We start from the raw sequence: 23686 nt of genomic DNA, 5'->3' as shown, positions 1-23686 counted from the left end.
GAATGTGCAAGAATGGCTAAAGGCAACAAGTGGAGGAGAGCTAATGTCAAAAAGTGCATTAGAGATTTGGGAATTCTTCCAGCGACAAGTGGATAATTCCCAACAACGGAGTCGATCACTCCGGAATACTAGAAGAATTAAGGGAGTAAATGAGGTTCAAATTGGCGAGTCAACTTCGGGAATCAAAGAAGTCAAGGAGATGGTTGAAGGTCTTGCTCGACAAATAGCATCGTTATCGACTGCTAAATCAACAGAACCACATGACCATGACTCATACTCAGATCAAGTCAATGCCATAGGTGTAATGAGAAAGCCATCAAATTATAACCCATACTCCAACACATATAACCCTGGATGGAGAGATCACCCCAATTTTTCATGGTCTCAAGGATTCCAACAGAATGGACCAGCAGCTCCAGCTCCACCAATGCAACCAATTCCTCAAGTTTCTCAAGCCTCTCAGCTACTATTTAGACCATACAATCAGAACCAGAACTACTCTCAACCCAGACCATGGGAGGATTCATTCTAGAACCTCAAGAATCTTACTCACTCTACGATTGAGCAACAGAACCGTACCATTGATGGACTACGAAATGAGTTGAGAGCAGACTTCAATTCACAAGCCCAATCAGTTTCAAGCCTCGAAAAGATAGTGGGACAACTTGCTTCTTCAGTTTAGACCTTGGCAATGACTGTTGAGAAAGGCAAATTTCCAAGTCAACCAGTGCCTAATCCTAAAGGAGTGAATGAAGCAAGTACCAGTTCACCACAGTAGCATGGAGAGGTCAAAGCAGTAATGACCTTCCGAAAAGGAAAAGAAGTCGACAACAAAGTGGAGATGCCGGTGACAAAAGAAAATCAAATTGTACCTATGAATGTTGAGGACTCATCACCGAAGGAGAAAGAAGAAACCAACCCACAAGAATATGTTCCCAAGGCTCCATTTCCTCAGAGGTTAGCTAAAGGAAAAAAGGAAAAATCCACAGGTGAGATTCTTGAAAGGCAAATTTCCAAGTCAACCAGTGCCTAATCCTAAAGGAGTGAATGAAGCAAGTACCAGTTCACCACAGTAGCATGGAGAGGTCAAAGCAGTAATGACCTTCCGAAAAGGAAAAGAAGTCGACAACAAAGTGGAGATGCCGGTGACAAAAGAAAATCAAATTGTACCTATGAATGTTGAGGACTCATCACCGAAGGAGAAAGAAGAAACCAACCCACAAGAATATGTTCCCAAGGCTCCATTTCCTTAGAGGTTAGCTAAAGGAAAAAAGGAAAAATCCACAGGTGAGATTCTTGAAATCTTCAAACAGGTAAGTGTTAACATCCCTTTGCTTGATGCTATTAAACAAGTTTCATCTTATGCCAAGTTTCTTAAAGACCTTTATACTAAAAAGAGAAATATGCATGTTCAAAAGAAGGCATTTTTAACAGAAAACGTTAGTTCTATACTCCAACATAAAATTCCTTTAAAATGCAAAGACCCAGGCTCCCCCATTATCTCATGTAGTATAGGGAACCACACAATTGAGAATGCTTTGTTGGATTTAGGAGCTAGTGTAAATTTGTTGCCTTATTCAGTGTTTGTGAAACTTGGACTGGGAGAATTACACCCAACTCCAGTGGTGTTACAACTCGCAGATCCGTCCACGAAAATACCTCGTGGTATTGTGGAGGACGTGCTTATCCAGGTAGACAAGTTTTATTTTCCTGTTGATTTCATTGTAATTGACACTCAACCAATACAGGATTCAAGGAAGCACATCCCCATTATTCTAGGCCGACCTTTCTTGGCAACTGTGGATGCTCACATTCAATGCAAGACTGAAAATATGCAGTTGTCCTTCGGCAATATGACTATGGAACTGAACATTTCAACATTGCCAAACAACCTCACAATGCAGATGATGAAATTGTGAATGTTGATTTAATTGAAGCACTAGTTGATGATACTTTTGTTTCAAACCTTAGTGATGATCCTTTACAAACATGTTTAACTCACTTTGGTTTTGATTTTGATATTGACATATCAGTCGATGCGGTCAATGCCTTACTTGACTCAGCACCATCCATGGACACTAATAAATAGAAGTCAAGAGTTGAGCAACTAGCACCATCAGAGAAGAAACTCATCCCATCATCAGAATCACCACCGAAACTCGAGCTCAAACCATTACCCAACACATTGGAATATACATTTTTGGGAGAAGAAAGTACTCTACCGGTAATCATATCATCATCCCTAAATGACGAACAAAAAGGTAAGTTGTTGGATGTTTTAAAAGAGCACAAAGGAACATTATGATGGACCATAGCAGACATAAAAGGTATAAATCCAGTAGACTGCATGCATTACATTCACCTCGATGAAAATGCTAAATCTACTAGGGAAATGCAACGTCGGTTAAATCCTAATATGAAAGAAGTTGTTAGAACAGAAGTCCTTAAGCTATTAGATGCAGGTATCATTTACCCAATTTCTGATAGTTCATGGGTCAGTCCTGTGCAAGTTATCCCCAAAAAATCAAGAGTCACAATAGTTACGAATATTGATAATGAATTAGTACCCACTAGAGTAACTACAGGATGGCGTGTATGCATTGATTATAGAAAGTTGAATTCCGTCACACGTAAAGACCATTTTCCTTTACCATTTATTGATCAAATGCTTGATAGATTGGCAAGCCATGAGTTTATTGCTTCCTAGATGGCTACTCAGGATATAATCAGATTCTCATAACACCAAAACATCAAGAGAAAACTACTTTCACTTGCCCTTTTGTCACATTTGCATATAGGAGAATGCCATTTGGATTATGTAATGCACCTGCTACATTTCAACGATGCATGTTGAGCATTTTTTCTGATATGGTTGAACGATTCCTTGAAGTCTTTATGGATGATTTTTCTGTCTTTGGTGACTCGTTTGATCAATGTTTACATCATCTAACACTAGTTCTACAGAGATGTATCGAGAAGAACTTGGTCTTAAATTGGAAGAAGTGTCATTTTATGGTAAAACAAGGTATTGTTCTCGGTCACATCATTTCGAGCAAAAGTATTGAGGTTGACAAAGCCAAGGTGGATCTCATTTCTAATCTTCCTCCACCCAAAACAGTCAGAGAAGTAAGATCTTTCCTTGGGCATGCTGGTTTCTATAGACGTTTCATTAAAGATTTTAGTAAAGTTTCTAGACCCTTATGCAATTTACTTGTTAAGGATGTACCTTTTATCTTTAATGATTCATGTCTTGTGGCATTTAAAAAGTTAAAACAGTTGTTGACATCATCACCCATCATTCAGCCCCCAAATTGGAGCTTACCATTTGAGCCCATGTGTGATGCATCTGATTATGCAGTAGGAGTAATATTAGGACAAAGAGTTGATCGAATTCTCCATGTTATTTACTATGCTAGTATGACATTAAATGATGCACAGTTGAACTATTCAACTACTGAAAAAGAAATGCTAGCAGTAGTGTTTGCATTGGAAAATTTTCGATCCTATCTCATTGGTTGTAAAATAATTGTATTCACAGATCATGCTGCTCTTAAATATCTTCTCACAAAGAAAGATGCAAAAGCCAGACTAATTCGTTGGGTGTTATTTTTGCAGAAGTTCGACTTGGAATTCAAAGATAAGAAAGGCACAGAAAATGTCGTGGCGGACCACCTCTCTCGTCTCCATTTTGACATAATTACAGAATCATTACCATTGAATGAGTCATTTCCAGATGAACAATTGATGAGTGTGGAAGTATTACCTTGGTATGCTGATATAGTTAATTATCTTGTTACAGGTAAACTTCCAGAGTATTAGACCAAGCAAGACAAGACTAAATTCTTTGCAGAGATAAAGAATTTCTTTTGGGATGACCCGTATTTGTTCAAGTATTGTGCTGATCAAATTGTTAGACGATGTGTCCCAGAAAATAAAATTCAGAATATTCTTTCATTCTGCCATGAACAAGCTTGTGGAGGCCATTTCAGTGCTAAGAAAACAACAACTAAAGTTTTACAATGTGGTTTTTATTGGCCAATTATATTTCGAGATGCTTATACTTTTTGTTCTTCATGTGATAGGTGTCAATGAATGGGGAGCATTACACGAAGTAACATGATGCCACTAAATCCAATTTTAGTGGTTGAGATTTTTGATGTATGGGGTATCGACTTCATGGGACCCTTTCCTCCTTCTTTTGGCCATCAATATATATTGGTTGCTGTTGACTATGTATCGAAATGGGTAGAAGCAATTCCATGCAGAACCAATGATCACAAGGTGGTGATAGGATTTTTGAAAAGCAATATTGTCTCACGCTTTGGATTCCCTCGAGCAATAATCAGTGATGGTGGTGCCCACTTTTGTAACAAAGCATTCAAAGCTCTTTTGACAAAGTATTCAATCACACACAAAGTGGCGACTCCGTATCATCCGCAAACCAGTGGCCAAGTTGAGATCTCCAATTGAGAAATAAAGCACATATTAGAAAAGACGGTGAGGCCAGACAGAAAAGATTGGTCATTAAGACTTGATGATGCATTATGGGCATATAGAACGGCTTTCAAGACCCCGATTGGGATGTTACCCTACAGGCTAGTGTATGGAAAAGCTTGCCACCTACCTGTGGAACTCGAACATCGTGCATATTGGGCCATCAAGAAATTCAATTTTGACATGCAGCAAGCCAGCTCAGAAAGAAGATTACAGCTGGCAGAACTTGAAGAAATTCGCAATGATGCATACGAAAATGCCAAGATTTACAAGCAACGAATGAAAGTCTTCCATGATAAGCAAATTATGAGAAAATCGTTCACTCCAGGTCAGAAAGTGCTTTTATTCAATTCTCGCTTGCACCTATTCCCAGGTAAGTTACGCTCTCGTTGGTCTGGCCCATTTATTGTTCATACTGTTTTTCCACATGGGGCAATTGAAATTAAGGACCCAAAAAATGGTGTCACGTTTAAAGTTAATAGTCAAAGTTTAAAGCCATATCTAGAGTACCAACCACATGGAGAAGACACCGAAATAAATTTGAGTGACCCACCAGATTTGAATTGATTTTTTTTTCTCTTTTCGTTGATTTGATTTTTTTTTCTTTCTTTATATTATTTTTCTGCTAATTGAAATTATTTTTGCATAAGTTTGTTTGTTTAACTATTAAGTTTTCTTTTATCGTTTTTAATCATGAGTACCTTACTTAGACTGTTCCTCTTGAACATTCTTAAACCACTTCAACGTGTCAAAACTCATCTCAAAAGGCAAATTCAATTTTGTAAAACACATCGCATTTGGGCTCTACAGCCACCAGAGTTAGTAGCCTATGTTGAGGGTTTAGAAAGCCAACTCAGAGACATTAAGAGAAGTGTTTACGACATCCAGTTGGAGCTTGAGGTAAATTCAATAAGAGGACAATTTTAATTTTCTTTGTGTGTTTTAATTTGTTTTTCTGTTTGTGTGCTTTAGTTTGTTACCCCGGTGAAGTGGCGGATAACGGTACTCCGTGACAATCAAGTCAGTTACTTCAATTTCCCATAATAACTGATATTCTGAGGTGAAAGTATGGACAGAAACGAGATTCTAGCGAAGCTTCACAAGCGATTCCCTTCACTTTCTCAGAATGCCCTCCTTACGATCTATAAAGCTCGGTCCGAACGCATGCGATTACTCATGAGGAATAACATACCCGCTGACATCCGTTGGTTAATCGAGGCGAAAGTACGATCGGCAGGTGAGTTACCTCCAAAATGTATTGCATACATGCCTGGTTGTGGTAAAGGAAATTATGCAAGAAAACGACGAGCTCGATGAATTTCTGTTGCTTGTCATAAGTGTGCCAGAATGAGTTGCAATAAAAACCCATATTCTTTAGGAATGGTGTCTGATAACAGGGAAGATAAGATTCAATTCATTAGAGATAGCTTGAATAAGGAGTCATTGGATGATATCCTTTTGTCTCTTGAAACACATCCCAATGGATATGTGCAAGGAGCGATTCTCCAGTTATGGCCATTATTCCAGAAAGAGCATGCACGATATAGTCTCGGGAATCTGACTATAAACGACCCTGTTTGCCAGTTTATAAGAAAACTGGATAGGAAGCCTATCCTCGACCCATAGAGGGCGTTCAAGCCGTTTCTGGACATAAAACCAGAGGAAGATGTGAGCCACAGTCGCAACTACCTGTAAATATCCTTTCACTTTACTGTTATTTTATTTCACTAATTTTTTTATTGTGTGCATTATAATCTTTAATAATTTTATTACTGTTTGCTTTTTCCTTATTACTGTTTGCTTTTTTCCTTTTACTGTTTCCTTTTTGACTAGTGAGCCACGTGCTTTACGCGTTATTTGACACTGACATGTTACCTCATACACAACTGTGATCCACTGTCACCAAGATTCTTAAATATGATTTCTTTTTTGTCAAGCACTCATAAATTGTTTTTGAGAAGTATCACAATGGCAGCTACTCCCAATAGACTATTCAAGAACATTTGTGTGCTTTCTAGATTTGCATATGGCAAACATAAAGAGTTCGTTGAGGCAACCATCGATCTTGGTCGAATTATACCAGAGAGAAAATTACACTTGGTGTATGGAGGAGGTAACCAAGGGTTATCAAAAATGGTCTCAGAAGCAGCTTTTATCAGAGGAAGTCAAGTGTTAGGCATCATCCCCAGAGTCTTAAAACCATTGGGCAGTTCGTCTGACTCATCAACTGGAGAAGAGTTAGTCGTCTCAGGTATGTAAGAAAGAATAACTGAAATGCTTAATCATGCTGATGCTTTTATTTTCCTTCCAAGAGATCTTGCAACACTAGAGGCACTTATCACACTAGCATCTTGGGCCCATCTGCACATCCACCAGAAACCCATTGGTTTGTTAAATGTCAATAACTTTTATGATGGCTTTATCGCATTTCTTAACCATGTAATAAAAAACTATTTCATTCCCTCTAATGCGAAAAAACTCTTTATTTGTGCTCACACTGCTAATGAGCTACTTGATATGTTACAAGCTTATAGACCGGAGCCAGACTCCTGGACCTTTGTGTTGGAGCATCCGAATAATGATGGTAACAGTAGCCGCAGTAAGAAGTACAAATTAGATTTAACTCTCCGCTTGTAAATATTGTTTTCTGTGTTGCACCACCCAGGTGATGTCTTCTAAACTCTACTTTTTTCCTTTTAAACATTGAGGACAATGTTTCGTTCAGGTTGGGGGGAGGGAATAGTCGACAATTGTGAAATTTTGGTTAAGTTTTTACTAATTTTTTGTTGTAGAAACTAACTATTGCTAACTCTTTGTGTTGAAGATGGCTGAATATGGAGTATAGTAACTCTAGAAACGCATCTTCATCGTTAAAAAAAATTTTAAAAAAAAATTCAGACATTTTCTTTTTCTTTATTATGTTTTGATGTTCATTTTTCTTCTTCTTTTTAATTTCTCCTTATAGATATACATTTTCCAACTTTTGAGTCGAAGATGGCTGAATATGGAGTGTAGTGCCTCTAGAAACACATCTTCTTAAAAAAAAAAAAAACCATTTTCGTTTTCTATCATTTTACGTGTAACTTTTCTAATTAGTTTTTATGCATCATTTTCACATTTCTGCATGTATATTTTCCTTTCATGTTTAGAATAGGTTGGGGGGTAGAATGTTGTTTAAAAAAAATTGTGTTATTTGTTTTGACATTGGATGACATGATTTATTTCAAATTTTAGTATTTGTATTATCTTTGGTCTTAAGTGATGTTACATTATGTTTGCTACTCTACATGTTGATGTCGAAGACAAATGTGAGTTGCTTGAAGGAATGAACATGTCATAATAAGTACCAAGTGAGTTTTTGATCCTATTACTTTTCTTGAAGAATAACCCTTTTGCCCACTCTTTATACAGCTTAGCAGTTTATTATTTTATACACGATCTGTAAATTACTTTTGAGTTAACCCTTAAAAAAATTGTAAAATAAAAAAAAAGAAAAAAAATGTGTGTTGTTACATTGGGGGGCCCATCTAACTAGTAGATATGGATGATTATTTAGAGCCCTAAAAGACGATGGAAATGTCATCTTTGATCCGTTTGAGCCTTTCTAGCCATCCCTTTTATTAAATATCCATAGTTAACCCTTTTGAGCCTTTTAAAAAAAAAATCTTTTCTTTTTCAACTTATCATCTTGACCCACTCCGATTTGGAGTATTACCCGATGTCTTATAAGTTCCATCACCTATTTATGTTTGAGAAAAATGTAAATAATTATTTTGTTCAGTGAAGTTATGCCAAAAAAAAAAGAGAAAAAAAAAACAAAAGTTGTTGTTTCAAAAGAATAAAAATAAAAATAATAGGTGAAATCCACCTTGCAACTTCCAAAAAAAAAAACAAAAAAAAAGTTTTCTGCATTTTTCTCCAACATACACTTTGTTTTCCTTATTTCTCTTGTTTGTTAGCCATGTCTCTAGCCTACGTTACGTCCTAATAAAAGTCCTTCTTGATTTTAGGGAACTCTATTATGAAGTAGAAGCTAGTTATATGGGCTAAAAAGATGTAGTGATGCATAATAAAAAAAAAGATAAATAAAGTGAGTTGACTAGCATTTTTGTTTGACTTGAGATCGTATTATTTCTAAGCTGAGGGCATATTTATTTCATCTTGGTGAGAGCATGTGGTATCATTTCTTTATTATTTTCTCTCTCAATTACCATTCATTGGAGTGACTATTTTTAGTGGGTTTAATTTATTTGTGAGAGTGTCACTACTTCCAGTGAGCTTGTGGGGTTTGACATGTCATTCTTGAAAGTAGATATAACAAAGTCTACTGGGCTAATTCATGTGGATGGTTGATGTGAGTGTGATGTTGCTTTAGACTGGAGATAATGCTTATACTTTTATTTGATTGCTATCATTAATCTGATTGAATAAACACGGGTGTTTCTAAATTTAAAAAAAAAATCATTTTGAATTTGAATTTGAATTTTATTTTCGCTTCATTTGCTAGGGACTAGCAATAAGCTGGTTGGGGGGTGTGTTGAGTGTTAGAAAATGCATATTTATAAAGGAGAAAACCGTCATTTTACATTTCAAGTCTTACTAACACATTTACTTTTATGAATTTAACCCTCTTTTGATTTAATTCCGTTTGTTTTATTTTAATTAAGTATTTTATGTATTTTAGGGGCATCGTAATCATTTCACAATAACCGAGAGATCAGATGGCAAAACGGACATCACTTTTGAACTCAGGACGGTCGAAAACCTTAGGAGGAGCATAAAAGGAAAAATGGCACTTTTCACATGTACGGTACTGTATACGTTACTGTTCACGGCACTGTTCACATAGACGGATCGATGACATGGCATTGACCGATGATGTGGCATTGAATGATGAGATGTCACGATCCTGTTGGGCTAAAATTCTTATATACTGTTGATGGTGACGTGGCAGCATATCAGTGGACGAAAAATCTCGCGTACGGTACATGCATCACACAGGATTATTTTTAACCAAACCGCATTACTGTTCATCCGGGTCAAACCGTGTTACTGTTCATCCGCGTGGTCAAACCGCGTACTGTTGACTGATGATGTGGCGCAATCCTGAGCGTCCAAACTGTTTTTAATCCGATGGCCATGATTTACTCAATGTATCTATAAAAGGGGGGCCTCTCCCCCCTAATTTGATATCTCTAAATCCATTTTTGGGATCCATTTTTTGTAATTCCCTCTCCATCTTGTATTTTCTTCGTATTTTAATAAATTTTCATTTTGCCCCTAGTTCAATTATGAGTGGCTAATTTTCTTTCAAGCTTGGGTTGAAGGTGAAGTCTCAACATGTGTCATGGGCTTAATTTGGTAAATTTATTTTCTCTTCCCCTCTAGTTTTTGTGTATGTTTTGACTTCTCATCGACAAATAATACTAATCTTGTCTAGTATCGCCTTGGTTTCACCGGCCCTCTAGTACAAGGTTATTATTATTTAGCACGATAAGCCCTTAGCACCATATTGATTAGAGCGTGGTTCATGAGGTGTGGATTCCCCCCTCATGATTTAATTGGCATTAATAAGGATTATTTAGCCCATGATGCATGTTGATACGGATCCAGATACCCAAATACATCATTTCAATAGATTTCTCTTCAATTTATTCTCGCCATTGCAAGTCCAATTTTAGAATCTATTATCGCCATTTTAATTTAAGTTTTAGCATATTCCAAATCATTTCCATCACAAATCCAATCACCCATTTACAAAATTAATTCTACACACAATTAAAATCCACCTCCTCGTGGGATCGACACTCGTCACCATTGATCTATACTACAATAGATTCGTGCGCTTGCGAGTACATTAAAATTTGCACAACACTCACACTGCTAATGAGCTACTTGATCTGTTACAAGCTTATAAACTAGAGCCAGACCCCAGGATCTTTCTGTTGGAGTCTCCAAATAATGACGGTAACAGTAGCTGCAGTAAGAAGTACAAATTAGATTTAACTCTCCGCCTGTAAATATTTTCTTCTGTGTTGCACCACCCAAGTGATGTCTTCTAAACTCTACTTCTTTCCTTTAAAACATTGAGGATAATGTTTCGTTCTAGTTAGGGGGAGGGAATAGTCGACAATTGTGGAATCTTGGTTAAGTTTTTACTGATTTTTTGTTGTAGAAACAAACTGTTGCTAACTTTTTGTGTTGAAGATGGCTGAATATGGAGTGTAGTTACTCTAGAAACGCATCTTCTTCGTTAAAAACAAAAACAAAAAAAAATTTCAGATATTTTCTTTTTCTTTATTAAACTTTGATATTCATTTTTTTTTACTTCTCTTTTTAATTTCTCCTTTATAAATATACATTTTCAAGTTTTGGAGTCGAAGATGGCTGAATATGGAGTGTTGTGCCTCTAGAAACGCATTTTCTTAGTTAAAAAAAACCATTTTTTTTCTATCATTTTACGTGTAACTTTTTTAATTAGTTTTTCTGCATCATTTTCACATTTCTGCATGCATATTTTCTTTTCATGTTTAGAATAGGTTGGGGGGTAGACTGTCATTTAAAAAAATTGTGTGATTTGTTTTAACATTGGATGACATGATGAATTTCAAATTTTAGTATTTATATTATCTTTGGTCTTAAGTGATGTTACACCATGTTTGCTACTCTACATGTTGATGTCGAAGACAAATATGAGTTGCTTGAAGGAATGAACATATCATAATAAGTACCAAGTGAGTTATTGAGTCTATCATTTTTCTTGGAGAGTAACCCTTTTGCCCATTCTTCATACAGCTTAGCAGTTTATTATTTTATACACGATCTCTAGATTTCTTTTGAGTTGACCCTTAAAAAAAGTTGTAAAATTAAAAAAAAAAAAAGAAAAAAATGTGTGTTGCTACATTTGGAGGCCCATCCAACTAGTAGATATGAAAGATTATTTAGAGCTTTAAAAGACGATGGAAAGGCCATCTTTGATCCGTTTAAGCCTTTCTAGCCATTCCGTTTGTGAAATATTCATAGTTAACCCTTTTGAGCTTTAAAAAAAAAATATTTTCTTTGTCAAACTTATCATCTTGGCTGACTCCGATTTAGAGTATTACTTGATATCTTACAAGTTCCATCATCTATTTATGTTTGAGAAAAATGTAAATAATTATTTTGTTCAGTGAAGTTGTGCCAAACAAAAGCAAAAAAAAAAGAAATAAATAATAATAATAGGTGAAATCCATCTTGTAATTTCCAAAAGATTTCTATTTTTTCTCAAATATATATATATATATATATATATATATATATATTTTACTTATTTTCCTTCATTTGTTAGCTATGTCCTTAATCTATGTTACATCCTAATAAAAACTTTGTTAAAAAAATAAATAAATAACAATAATAGGTGAAATCCACCTTGCAACTTCCAAAAAAAAAAAAATCTCTGCATTTTTCTCAAACATACACTTTGTTTTCCCTATTTTCCCTCCTTTGTTAGTCATATCCCTAGCCTACGTTATGTCCTAATAAAAGTCCTTCTTAATTTTAGGGAACTATAGTCTGAAGTAGAAGCTAGTTATATGGGCTAAAAAGATGTAGTGGTGCATAAAAAAATAAACAAATAAATAAATAAATTGGGTTGACTAGCATTTTCATTTGACTTGAGGTCGTATTATTTCTAAGCTGAGGGCATATTTCTTTTATCTTGGTGAGAGCATGTGATATCACTTTTTTATTATTTTCTCTCAATTACCATTCATTGGAGTGACTATTTTCATTGTGTTTAATTTCTTTGTGAGAGTGTCACTATTTCCAGTGAGATTTTGGGGTTTAACATGTCATTCTTGAAAGTAGCTATGACAAAGTCTACTGGGCTAATTCATGTGGATGGTTGATGTGGGTGTGATGTTTCTTTAGACTAGAGATAATGCTTATACTTTTATTTGATTACTATCATTAGTCTGATTGAATAAACATGATTGTTAAAAAAAAATCATTTTGGATTTGAATTTTGTTTTCACTTTATTTACTAGGGACTAGCAATAAGCTGGTTAGGGGGTGTGTTGAGTGTTAGAAAATGTATATTTGTAGAGGAGAAAATCGTCATTTTACACTTCAAGTTTTACTAACACCTTTACTTTTATGTATTAAAGCTTTTTGTGATTTAATTATGTATGCTTTATTTTAATTAAGTATTTTATGTATTTTAGGGGTATCATGGTTATTTTACAATGAACGAGAGTTCAGATAGCAAAACGGACATCAATTTTGAATTCAGGACAGTCGAAAACTTTAGGAGGAACATAAAAGGAAAAATGTCACTGTTCATAAACGGATCGATGATGTGGTATTGATTGATGATGTGGCATTGACCGATGATGTGGCATTGACTGATGAGGTGTCATGATTCAATTAGAGGAAATTCTTATGCACTGTTGATTGATGACGTGGCAGCATGTTAGTGGACCAAAAATTGCACGTACGGTACATGCACATACACAGGATTATTTTCAACCAAACCGCGTCACTATTCAAGCCGATTGACTGTTCAAACTGCGTGGTCAAACTGTATCACTGTTCAAACCGCGTACTGTTGACTGATGACGTGGCACAATCCTAAGCGTCCAAATTGTTTTTAATTCGATGGCCATGATTTACTCAATGTATCTATAAAAAGGGGGCCTTCTCCCCTAATTTGGCATCTCTGAATCCATTTTTGAGCCCCATTTTCTGTAATTCATTCTCTATCTTGTATTTTCTATGTATTTTAATAAATTCTTATTTTACCCCTAGTTCAATTATGAGTAGCTAATTTTCTTTCAAGCTTGGGTTGAAGGTGGAGTCTCACATGTGCCATGAGCTTTAATTGGTAAATTTAATTTCTCTTCTCCTCTAATTTTTGTGGATGTTTGACTTTTCGTCGACAAATAGTAATAATCTTGCCTAGATACCGCACTGGTTTCACCGACTCCCTAGTACAAGATTATTATTATTTGGTACGATAAGTCCTTAGCACCATATTGATTAGAGTGTGGTTCATTAGGTGTGGAATCCCCCCTCATGATTTAATTGGCATTAATAAAAAATATTTAGCCCATGGTGCATGTTGATGCAGTTCCAGATACCCAAGTGCTTCCATTATAATAGTTTCCACTTTAATTTAATTCCGTCATTTCAATTTAAATTTTAAGATATTCCAAATCATTTTCATCACAAATCCATCCACCCATTTAGAAAATTAATTTTACACACAATTAAAATCCACCTCCTCGTGGGATCGACACTCGTCACCATTAATCTATTCTACAATAGATTCGTGCACTTGCGAGTTTAATAAAATCTCACAACATCATCCATATTCTTTTTTTTTTTATGTTTATAAAAGCAAGCTCAAACTTATCATAAAGAGCTTTCAACATCTTCAATTTTGACTTGACGTTACCTTTCACATGGTGAAAACAAATGTTGCGATTGGCATTACGAAATATTTTCATAACAACTCTCTCGATTGAAGTGTATTGATTGGAGATAATTATTAACTCGAGAACATCACTAATTACTCTGTGCAATTTCACCATAAACTATGCCCAAGAATCATTATTTTTCAGAATCTCTATTCTTAATAGCTACTAAATAAAAGTAATTATTTCCATCTAAGCATTACCATGTACATCATTTTTTGATATATTCCTTTGACATGAGTACTATCTACTGCAAGCAATAGCCTGATGCACTGCAAAAAGCCATTGATGTTAGATCTAGTAGCTACAAAATAGTAAAAGACATTATAATGCCATTCAATTTCAAGTGAGTAACTTTACCTCATTTTCATTATCCAATACATAAAAGTACTTGATAAGTAAGTTTTATGACTCCAATAAAATTCCATGTATTAGCTCAGGAGCAAATTCTCTAGCTCGATATGTCTGCTGGTATGATAAATGAATATTATGCTTCTGTTAAATGCTTATTATAATGTAATTTGGAGTGTATATCCACTTTTTTTGGATAAATTTATTCACAATGAAATTACCAACAACTTGATCCTCACTCGATAAAGACCATTAGACAACACTTCATTATGAAAAGTGTGTGTCTTGTCACATCTCATCACTGCCAAATATACATTCTCTTAATTTGAAACTCTCTTTATCTCGAAGACATCGTTTACATGATTTTAAAGTGCAGTGCATCCAAAAATGTTTCGTGTGAACCTTACAACCTTAAAATTGAGTTTATCCCTTAAGGAAACTTTGCACATTTCCAATGTTAAATTATACTTGGAATTGAACAACTTGCCTATATAAGTATCATTGGACCCATATCTTTTAAAAAAGTCTAAAACAAGCAAGTCTAAAGGCAAAACTAGAGTAATACTTACAAGAGAGTCAACTGCTAGCCGTTTAAAGTAAGGCCTTAGAGTAAAAGGCTAACTTCAAAGTAGTTTATGCTCATTTTGAAAGTGAGTTAAATCTTCCCTGTCATTGATTAGACCATCAGTATGCAGATTGTTCCCATCATCGATGGTACTATCGAAATGATTATCATCACTATTATCAATAAGATCATTTTAAAATATCGCCATCCCTATCATCAATTGGATTATCAGAAAGACTTTTATTCCCAGCATCAAAGGATTATGGTATGGTTTAATATATTTCTACCTACTGGTGTATTATTCGTATCATCAATGATCATCATTGTATTGAAAAGACGAGTAACGTTATTGTAGCAATGTTGTTAGCAGTAATAACTCTTCTTCAATAGCTACTAGTGTAATATCGTTCTCATCAATGCAGTAGTGTTTCTATGCTGATGTTATTACTTGTAGCTCTTTGAAAAAATGGAACATCTTGAAGCTTAAGTAGCTCAAAAATAAAAATGTCTCTGGTGCTCTGACACCCGTAGGGTAGAACTCGTTATTCATTATGGAGATTCAGACAATAGTTCTCCTAGACACTTTCATCATGCCTGAGGTACCCGAGTACTGGGGTATATCAGATCTAATAGAGCATGCCGAGCTATATCGTGATAAGATGCTTATCAAAGGCGTCGACAATAAGGCTATGTGTCGGGTGTTTCCCCACGCACTCACTAGACCCGTCAAATCTTGGTTAAGATCTTTGAAGGCATATAGCGTATCCTCTATAGACTAGCTCTTTACGGAGTTCATTTATGAATTTAGCTACATTGTTTCCCACAATCAGACGACATGCAAGCTTGCCTTCATTAAGCAAGGGGAATCCAAGCCATTGGCTAATTATGTGGCTCACTTCCACCAAGAAGTCTTGTGAACAGGCACATTTGAGAAAAACATACGCTTGGGAAAGTTGTGGTACTCCCTTCAAATGCGTTGTCCTCTCTCTTATGAAGAAACCCACTTTCAAGCCTTACAACAAATCAAGGTGGATGAGAAGTGCCACATGGAGCGAGAAGAAGACAAAGTGGAAGCCACGAAAAGTAAATAGAAACCAAAGAAATCAAGGGTATTAATCTCTCTGAAATCCCTCATATATCTCCAATTGCCAAGCTGCTATCGCTAGAACGAAGGGAGTCGCGGCATAGGCCCAAGTATAATTCTTATCATCTTTTTAATCAGTGTCCAAATCAAAAATTCTATTAGATCAGGGATACTGGCCTACTCCGCCTACCCAAGCCAATGCAGAAGTACCTCAATATGAAGCACAGTTTAAAGTACTACAAATTTCATGAGGATTTCAGCCACAGCATTGCTGAATGTTTCAGCTTATGGGAGGAAATCGAGTCTTTCATCTTAAGCATGTGCCTTGAGGAGTTTGTGGCTGATATGCAACAAGTCAACAAATCCATAGAGCAAGACAAGGTAAACAGGTTCTTGATTTAAGTATTGTCCAGGGGGCACCCCAAAGATCTAAGAAAGAGTTGTACATTCGAATGATAGTTGGCAAGCCACCAAGCATTACAGTAGGATGTCGACCCCATATGTTCGTATTAGAAAGTCAACTTTGCTGGCCAACATCAACATGGGATAACCAAAGTACCTAATCATCCCATTCTAATTCTCTTCACAGAAAAAGATGCCAAAAGTGTCTCGTACCCCCTATGACGACACCTTAGTCATTATACTAAAAGTTGCCATTGGCAAAGTGGTAAGAACACTTGTGGATACTGACAGCTCCGTACACATCATATTCAAAGTGCTTTAGATCAATTGTTGCTTGAGTCATGTTCTCTCTAAGCTACTCTCATGTAATACATTACTACCCTCTTATAAAGATCGAAACCTCCCCACAAGATCACTCACCTCTTTTCCCACCTCTTGAACAAGACATGACCCCTTTGTCCAAATGACATCTAAAAATGCATAAGGAACCCGAGAAAAGCAAAACAATTTATGCATGAGAGGCCAAGATAAACATAAATAACATAATAACTAGATAAGAAAAAGACATGTATTGTCTTCGTTGAAGAGGTTCTGCACTTGTACGGGCTTGCTAGCCTCAGGGGTATTCCTCCACCACTTACCATAATTTACAAACCAATCATGTTTATACCCCTTTTTCAGGGTAGGATCTCCATTTACTATGTTACTATAGAGACCCTATATTGAAAAGTAAGTTATAACAGGACCTTTAAGCTTTTTAAGTTAGCATAACCCCCTCAAATCTCTTATAAAAATGTATTGCTCACAATACTTGAAGGCCTGAGAATATTCTCCACCTCGGAAGGGACAACTGCCTAGAAGCTATCTATAAGTGACTAAACATCTTCATTAAGAAAATTCAGAGAGGCATGCATAGTCCTCAGTCAAAAGAGATCGATGTGAAAGGCTATTCGACTAGTTGAAGAATATTCTGGTTGCTCATTTACATAAGGTACCCTAAGAGGGACAGAAGAGGGAATATGGTATATGGCTTTAATCCTTTCTAAGTCATCTGGGGTAGCCCTCTTAACCCTCAAATAATGAGATTGCTAGACTTAGAAGTGGAAGCCGAAAGGGATCTAAAAACTCAACCTGAGAAGGGGACTCTAGTTTTAGGGGTGTCGACCTAGTTCTTTCCTAGGATTGATGCATGGAGTATGCATGAGAAAGATGAGGGCGACTATAGTTAACGCCCCTAGTAAGAGAAGATTAAGGGGTACAACTATCACGATTGGGGCTATCAGAAGGAGACACTTCATCCTCACTTATGGAAATGTAGGAGGGGGTTCAACAAAAGTGTCCTCTCCACTGGTACTTTCAGTTACATGACGCCCCTTCACCCTAATTATTTCTTACCCATCATTTCTACCAAAACGCCACCAGATCAATGACCAAACACCATGACGAACACACATCCATCATGTCAGCATCCCAATACCATAACCAACACACATCCACCATTATAACACCCAATCACCAACTAACTATAAACCAAAACCAAAAACATGAAAATGAAAAATAAAAGATTTTCTCAGAGTTCAAAAATAGATGCAATTGTGCATGTGCCAAGAGAAAAGAAAATGAACAAAGAAAGGATACTTGGGACTCACCGAGTCAACAAATGTAAGTCAATAGAGGATAAATTAGGAAGTGGGGAAGCTACACTTACCTCAAAATAAATGTATTAGTATTTCTGCGAAAAAAAAGAAGAAAGAAGAAAGAGAGAAAAGAAGAAAGAGGAGAAGAAAAGAAGAGTAAGGAACACGAGATAACTATTAGTAGTAGAAGTTCGTCGAAAATCGTCAAGGAAAGCCAAGGTTCACCGAAAATCACCAAGAAAAGCTGAAGTTCACTGAAAATCACCAAGGAAAGTTAAGGTTCACCGAAAACACCGACAGAGAGTTGAAGGCATCCATTGTCAGAGGGAAAAAGAGAAACTATTTTGAGATTTCAACAAAAAAGAGAGAAAAAGAGAAATCTTTGAGATTTCAAAGGAAAGAGAAAAAAAAAAAAAGAACAACGCTGAAGTCTTGGTCGTTCCAGATTACTGGAAGCGAAAGGGATGGTCGCTGGATTAATAGAGAAGGAGAAGAGAGAGACACCTAGGGTTCTCGACCCAAAAAAGGGTCAAAAGAGGACTGAGGAAGATGCGCAAGTACCTTCGTTATGCCATGAGAAGAAAATGAGAATATATAGTAATTATAGGGATTTCTGAAAAAAAAAAAGTAAGATCTGTAAAGTTAGAGAAAGAAAATTAAAAGACAAAGAAGATTAAGAGATAATAAAGAGAAGCTCAACAGTGGGGAAGTACCCACTTTCGTTGGTACCAAGGTGTGAATGATAGGAGAAATCACATGACTAGTCAAAATTGAATGGTCAATTTTGAAACCCAAATTGCAAGTGACAATTACATGTTAGACAGTTATCCCCCTATTTAAAATTCAAAACAAAAAGAAAAAGATGAGTAATGTGACTTGGTAGTTACCCAATAAAACGGGACACGTCTTGAGATTTCAAAAAACAAAAGAGGAAAAAAAGAAGGGGAATGGTTTATGACTTGGGAATATATATAGTTAGCCCAAGGAGAGGATAAGGCAGGGTACCCCTTAATCGGTTGTGAAGGCGAGCCAAGTGTCGCTACCTGTCGATTCACATTTTTCCCAAAAGATTCTTTTGCCTTAATAGTTTTGCCACAAAGAAACTAGGGGCGTGTTTTGGGGAATAAATAGAATATTGAAAATGAAGCACCACGTTCGATGTGAAGGTTTTAAGACTATAAGTAGTTCTCGTGGGTTACTCGGCCTATACCAAGTACACCTGGTAGTTGAGCTGATATGCAAGGTATGCCATGACAGAATTAAGGTATTAAAGAAAACATCCAAAAATATCTACCATACATGTTGTCTTTATTGCTGAAAGAGAATATTTGATTTTTCAAAATTAAACAAGGAATATTTTGTTGGACAAGAATGGATAGTTGGTTGTTATACTTGCAAAAAGCAAAAAGTAATACGCTAAGGACAGTGGTCCTTAACTTTCACGACTGCAATTATCTAGACAACTGCTGCAGAGGCGACCTAGACCACTTGTAGCATATGCCACATACACAAAACAATAAAGCTTGCCAAAAAATTGCCTCCTTGTTCTCCAAGTATGCTCTTAATGGCCCAAAAAATCATCATAAAGGTAAAAGGATGTAAGAATTTCAAAAAGGATAGTAGAATCACCACTAAAGATGTGCCACATAGCAGGGTACATAGGGTGTACTATATAAAAGCAATAAAGTTTTATCTTTCTCATACTTATCACAAACACACACAAAACGAGCAAATATTTTTCCTCAACCTCCAGCCTCTATTTTAGAGAGCTTACAAGCTCTCAATTCCACAAAAAGTTCAAGTAGTTGACTTGAGCGTTGTAGTGTGGTCGCTGATCATTGCTAGCTCTACCTTTAACCTTATTTTGTTATTCTGCAGGTCTAAAGATGACATTTCAAGCCATCTCACTCCACATTTGACCTCTCATCATTATCAACCTCTCCCATTCTTCTTCACCTCCTTTGAAGCTCAAAACAGCTCCCATACCACGATTAAGTGAGGTACCTTAAATCGCAAAAAAATAAATTCTTTGTTTTTGTGAGGTTTTGTCCCATTTCCTAGCAACCAAAGTCCATTTAAAAAATTCTACTTTTTTTCTTAAATTTTCTTTCTAACACCCAAACAAGAAGGTCTTTTGCATCTGATTCCAAAACAAAGAATGGAAAAAGTTTGAATTCTATTAAAGAAATTAATTGCAATAAAGAAATCAATTATGATATAAGAATTTGAGGCCCAAATTGATGGGGTTTATGATGTGGATTTAGTAAAAAAGTGTTAAAGTAATGGATTATGCTTGTTTGTACTTAATGCTAAATCACATGATAGTTTTTTTTAATGTAAATTTTATTTAAGGGTTGCTTGTACATAATAGTAAATCACATGGTAAATATTTTAGTAATATAAAATTTTATTAAAGGGTGAGGTTATTTGAACCCAACAATTTTCTCTCTATACCCTCCTTTTAGTTAGGAATTTTAATATTAAAATAATTTTTGAAAAAATAAATAAATTAATCCTTCTTTCTTTTTGCATTCTCAATTCTTAAATTAAACAATTCTCATCAATTCCTTCATATATTTTTTAATGCTAATTACATATTACAAATAACTTATTTGTAATGGGCTACCATAAACTAACAGTTAATGAATATTAAGAGATTAATTTTTACCAATCACAAAAGCTAATGAAAATCATTAAATTTTTCGAGTTGTAAGAGTTATAAAAGTTAATGAATATTAAGAGATTAATTTTTACCAACCACAAAAGTTAGTGAATATCAAGAAAAATATTCTTATTTATAAAAATATAAAATAGAAATTATGATTTAAAGGCAAGAAAAGAATTTAGAAGAGAGTAAAATTAGTAGTTTGATTTACAAAATGTGAAAATAGAGAGTGACTATGTAATAGTGAGGTGAGGTAGAAAGCGAAAGATATTAATGAGTGACAATTTTGAGATTTTAAATTTTTAATAACAAATTTATTTTTAAATAGATGTAAAAATAAAATGGATGGATTTAAATAATTTTATTTTTTTATTAAAATATGAGTATTTAAAATAATTTGTAGAATATAAGTAGCCTCGTACATTTTAAAGGTGGCAAAGCTTATTTTACATCAGCTGTATGTTACAGTTATAAATTTTTGAATCCTAAAAAAAGTTAATAATTATGAAAAAGTCAATTAATTTTAAAGTTTTATTTTAAACCCCAAGCTGCACTGCAGTTGTACTTCAATTTTTTTAAGTTTTTCATTTATATTTATAGCAAATTCAGTGCCAAGTTTTTATTCTATCTAATTGAATCTCTAACTTGTTTAATCTTATATTTATTGAGTTTTTATTCATTATATTAATGATTTCTTACTTTAATATATCATGATCTTCAATGTTGAAGTCTTTTATTAATTGTTTAACTTTATTAATTTTTTTACTCATTTGATCTCCTAACTTTTTAATTTGTTTTATATTTTCTTTATTTAAAATTATTAATTTCTAACATTTCATTTGCTTTTTCTATATCATTTATAAATAAATTTGGGTTTCCTAATTTATTTAATAAATATAGCAAAATTCAATTTAATTGATTATTTTCCCGCATATCTGAATCATTGATCGGATCAGAGGATTAAAATCTTTCATAAGAAAATCCTCTTTGTATATAGCTATAATGTGGTATCATTTGCTTTTTCTATTTCATTTATAAATAAATTTGGGTTTCTTAATTTATTTATAAATATAGTGAAATTCAATTTAATTGATTATTTTCCCGCATGTCTGAATAATTGATCGGATCAAATGAATAAAATTTTTCATAAGAAAATCCTCGTTGTATATAGGGGTGGGCAAAAAAACCGTAGTGTTAAAAAAACCGAACCGAACCGACGGTTTTTTTTAATTTGGTTCGGTTTTTATTTTTAAAAAAAACCGAATATACCGTTTGTAAAAAAAACCGAAATGTCGGTTCGGTATTCGGTTCACTTAACTGAACCGAAAAACCGAACCGAAAAACCGAATTATTTTTTGATTTTATTCAAATCAGACATGATTTTATTCAAATTAAACATGTGTTATTTCTCTTTATAATATTATGATTATGTTTATATAGATGGAGTATTGGAGTTTGGTTATGTATTTTGAAATTTTAATATTTCATATTTTGGGAGTATCTTATTAATAGTTAGTAAGATATTAGTGATAAAATGTGTTTTGAATACTTTGTATTTATTGTTAATATTTGTAATAAAATTAGGAAAAATTAATTGTTGAAAAAAATTATTACATTCATGAGGCCCAATGGGCTAAAAAATTAAAAATTAAAAATAGGCCCAATAGGCCCAGAACCAAAAAAACCAAACCGAACCGAACCGATCCGAAAAGAACCGTTTGAGTTCGGTTCTTATTGAGTTCGGTTCTTATTCGGTTCTTTTTATAAAATAACCGATTTTAATCGGTTCTACTTAATTTCAAACCGAACCGAACTGAACTGAACCGTGCCCACCCCTAGTTGTATATAGTTAGAAGGGTTAATTCCGTCTTGCCCCCAATTGTTTCAACATATTCCATCGCGCACTCAAATGTTTCAACAATGTTCAATCCACACCCAAATCCGTTAATTTGACCATTTATTCTAACGGTCAAAGGGCAAATTTAGAAGTTCATGCCCTAAATATTATTTGATAATGATAAATTAAATTTATTTTATAAATTAATTGATGGGATTATTATTAATTATTTTTTATTAAGAATTTTTAATGTAAATATTAATTATTGGATTAACATTTTATCTCATTTAATTCTTTTCTAATTCAAGATAAGGGGTATTTCAGATATTTCATTAACTTTCAAATAGCTCCGTTAAAAATAACGGTCAAATTAACGGAATTGGGTGCCCAGTGAAAAATGTTGAAAAATTTGGGTGCAAGGTGGAAAATATTGAAAGATTTGGGGGTTAGGTGGAAATAACCCTAGTTAGAATGTGGTAACTTATTAGTTTATATATTTTGTAAAATTATTAGAGGTTCTAATGATTTATTCATTTTAACATCTTTCTAGTAATTTATTAGAGCATAATATATTTATGATATTTAATGTCTCTTATAATTCAAGATGCTAAATTTAGATTATATATATATATATATATATAAAAGAAAAAAATCTAGTTTATTATCAGGAGAGATAAGAAATTATAAATGCATGTGCAAATATATATTTAGAGTTTATAAACCTTTATGAATATGATAATTATTTATATCTTTATAAAAATATAGTAAAAACTTTTAAAAATTTTAAGAATAAATGTAGAAGAGATGGTTAACAAAATCATTTAGTTATACAAAATTAATGAGGATTTATTTAAAAAAAAGTTAATATGTGATTCAAAACAATTTTTTTTTTTTTGTAAAAAGTTATTACACCCATACCTCGTTTTAGGTTAAAATTATTTTCATCCATTAAATTAAGAAATATCAAAATCTAACCACCCATATGCATTGGTTGTTTGATACAGCCAATATAATTAGGGATGGCAATGGGCACCACCCGCAACGGGTTTGCCATTACCAAACCCAAACTCGCACAAAATTTAAATTACCAAACCCACCCACAACCCGCAGCGGGTTTTGACAATTACCAAACCCGCAATGGTACCCGGCGGATTTTTTATGGGTTTTCGTATTTAAAATCACAAATATTTAATATATAA

This window comes from Citrus clementina, unplaced genomic scaffold (genome assembly GCF_000493195.1).
Source record: "Citrus clementina cultivar Clemenules unplaced genomic scaffold, Citrus_clementina_v1.0 scaffold_1, whole genome shotgun sequence".
Lineage (NCBI taxonomy): Eukaryota > Viridiplantae > Streptophyta > Magnoliopsida > Sapindales > Rutaceae > Citrus > Citrus x clementina.
Note: the sequence above shows the minus strand (reverse complement) of the source record.